Consider the following 3374-nt stretch of genomic DNA (forward strand, 5'->3'; position numbering starts at 1 on the left):
AGGATCAGATCACAGAGAGTGGGGAGGAAAGAGAACCTTGTTATGGGCCCGGGAAGGCTATTAGGGGAGGTGGGAGCCCCGAGGATGCGAGGAACTGGGGGAGACCCTGTAAGTAGAGGGAACAGCTAACATAAGATCCTAAGGCAGAAATGTGTGTGGCGAACATCAGGGGTTGAGAAAAAGGTCAGGCTGCCCGGCTGGCCTGGCTCAGTGGTTGAGCATCGACCTGTGAACCAGGGGGTCACGGTTTGATTCCCGGTCAGGACACAGGCCCGGGTTGCGGGCTCACTCCCCAGAGTGGGGCGTGCAGGAGGCAGCTGATCCATGATTCTCTCTAATCATTGATATTTCTCTCTCTCCCCCTCTCTGAAATCAATAAAAAATATATTTTTTAAAAGGCTGGCTGGTGAGCCAGGCAGTGACCAGGTGGAAGAGTTGGGGGAGAGGCGGGCAGCGGCTGAGGCTGCTTGCACCCCAGCCTGAGTCCCGGGGTCCCTATGAAACCAGAGTGCGCTCCCCTGAAACAGCGGATCATCCCCCAAGTCCAAGGGGCGCAGGAAAGTCTCCCATCACCGCTGAGGCAGGAGGTGGGCTGGCCAAGGCTTCCTCCCTCTGGAGTTTGCTAACAGCCCTTGGTTGGGGGGAGACCCTCCCTGGGGGAGGAGGCCCTTCCCTGGGCACCGGCGGGGTCTTCAGGTCAGGGAGTGAGTCCCAGACAGCGAGGCCCAGGCCTCGGCTCCGGATTTCCTGCCAGAGAGAGCAGCTGGCTCCGGGGGCAGCGGCCCCCACTCCCTGACGTCAACTCTCCTGCAGTGAATGCGTTTCCTTTTCCGGCCGGGAAGACAGGGGCTCTGTCATCAGTGCATCGGCCTTGTCACTCTAACCCTGGCACCTCCTGTGTGGGAAGAAGCGAGGACTAACGAGAAGGCAGGCCGTGGGTGAGGGGGACTCCGAGGACAGGTGCCTTCTCCAGGTCATCACCGTGTGACTCGAACCCCTCCCCCCACCCCGCAGCAGTAGAGGGTCTGCCCAGGCTGCCCGCCCACCCGCCCTGCAGGCTGCTCGAGGGGCTCCCTGGCTGGCGCTGTGGGGCACCCGCCTTGTGTGAGCAGGCCTTAGCTGCTCTATTGATTCCCACCATGGCCCTGGGGGTTACCTGCGGGGGGATCGAGTGTTGGTGCCGTCCTCTTACAAATGCAACCATTTAAAACATGGCTCCATCTCTGAAAACCATCATTGAAAATGTTTGCGATCGCCACACGTGCGTGTTCTGGGGCAGAGTGGTGGATGCTTCGCTCCGGTTGCAGCTCTACGGTTTCCCGCCAGCCGTCAGGCCAGAAGCTCTGAGTGCGTGCGCCTCAACAGGCACTGGGCCATCGCCTGCTGTGTACACTCCAGGGAATGCTGTCCTGCATGCAAGTCTCCCAAGCCCAATGCTGTCCATCTCACGGAGGGCACCTGCGATTTATTTGAGGTCTTGCAAACTCCCAGTGGGTCAGCACATGGTTTTTGTATCAATACCTCACCCAGCAAAGAGAAGGGGCCAGGCCCCCATCCCTTTTTTTTTTTAATCCTCACCTGAGGATATTTTTCCACTGATTTTTAGAGAGAGTGGAAGGGAGAGGGAAAGACAGAGAGAAACATCCATGTGAGAGAAACACATCGATTGGTTGCCTCTTGCACGAGCCCTGACCAGGGCCCGGGCCAGGGAGGAGCCTGCTACCGAAATATGTGCCGTGCCCTTGACCGGAATTGAACCTGGGACCCTTGGGTCTGCAGGCCACTGTGCCAAACCAGCTAGGGAGCCCTTTTCAGGATGGTTAGGGACCACCAGGTGCTCACACTGAGCTTCATGGCACAGCCAGCAACTCAACTGTGCATCTCCCGTGCCCAGCGCTGTGCAAAAGTGGAACCACAAAACGGATGGTCTCATTCTGCTTACTGGAAGTTAGGAAGTTCGGTGATTCACCACTTCAGACTGGGAAGAGCTGAATCAAATTCCGTCTTGTATTTGTAAAGCTATCTAATCTTAATGGGGAAATCAAGACCAACCAAATCCTCGATATGGTAAACAATCTGGAAATTCTTGAATAGCGCCAAATAACCAATGTCAACAATTTTTCCCCTTCAGTCTGTCTGTACGCACTCTCTTTATTTCAACTTTTAAGAAAATGAGGTAAGCTCTCTCCTACTCTTTGGTGAATTGATTTTTACTCTTCATGTCAATACACCTTCTCTGGAGCAGCGGTTCTCAATCTTCCTAATGACGTGACCCTTTAATACAGCTCCTCATGTTGTGGTGACCCCCAATTTCATTGTTACAAACTGAATATAATTAAAGCATAGTGATTAATCACAAAAACAATACATAATTATATATGTGTTTTCTGATGGTCTTAGGCGACCCCTGTAAAAGGGTCGTTCGACCCCAAAGGTGTCGCGACCCACAGGTTGAGAACCGCTGCTCTAGAGCAAACAATCTCCAAGAACATTTTTAAAAAATGGGTGCGTGGTTTTCCAGCGTCGTGAGTACCGTTGTTTGCGTGACCAGCTCCCCCGCTGTTGACTGTGTCCATGATTTTTGACATGAACAGACGCCGAGATGAGCGTTTCTGGGGGGAACGTGTCATTGACTCGGTTGGGATCGTTTGGTGGACGTGGAATTCGGGAAGTTTTTTATCCAGGGTGTCCACATCCTTTTAGCCTCACAACAGCCCCCTCCCCCCGGAATAAATAGGAAATGATGATCTCCTACAGCGCCTCCAGGTTCCGAGTCCAGCCCGCGCGGCCCGCCCATGAGCCCATGTAACGGATCCGCCCTCCCCTCCCGCCTCGCAGGATCCCGCCACGTTTTCCTTTTAAAAATCAGCTGAGAAGTGTTTCTGGCGGGAGGGATGGCTCCTTCAGCTCGCCCGGCCACAGCACCGTCCCTCCCGGGCGGGGCCGGCGATGGCAGGAGCCTTCGTCCCCTGCACACACTTTGGGGCTGCAGCCCAGGGACCCCCACGGCGCACGCGGGCTCGGCTCCCGCAGGGATTTTCCGTGCTCGGCGCGCGCAGTGAGCAGCGGGAACCCAGTTTTGTCCGAGTCTCAGCCGAACTGGGCCGTGGGGTCCGGAAGGCCGTGTCCCCGCGTACCGACGCTGAGTCGGGGTGCTGGCGGCGGTTCGGGGCGTGCAGCCCACCTGCGCCCGCCGCGGGGAGACAGGGCTGCGGGGGCGGGGCCACAGGGCTGCGGGGCGGAACTACAGGGCTGCGGGGGCGGGGCCACAGGGCCGCGGGGCGGGGCTACAGGGCTGCGGGGGCGGGGCCTCCTCTCGCCGCCGCTGCCTGTGCGCGCGCTGCCCCGTGTCCGCGCGCCGCTGTCAATAAAGT

The sequence above is a fragment of the Myotis daubentonii genome, chromosome 16 (genome assembly GCF_963259705.1).
Source record: "Myotis daubentonii chromosome 16, mMyoDau2.1, whole genome shotgun sequence".
Taxonomy (NCBI): domain Eukaryota; kingdom Metazoa; phylum Chordata; class Mammalia; order Chiroptera; family Vespertilionidae; genus Myotis; species Myotis daubentonii.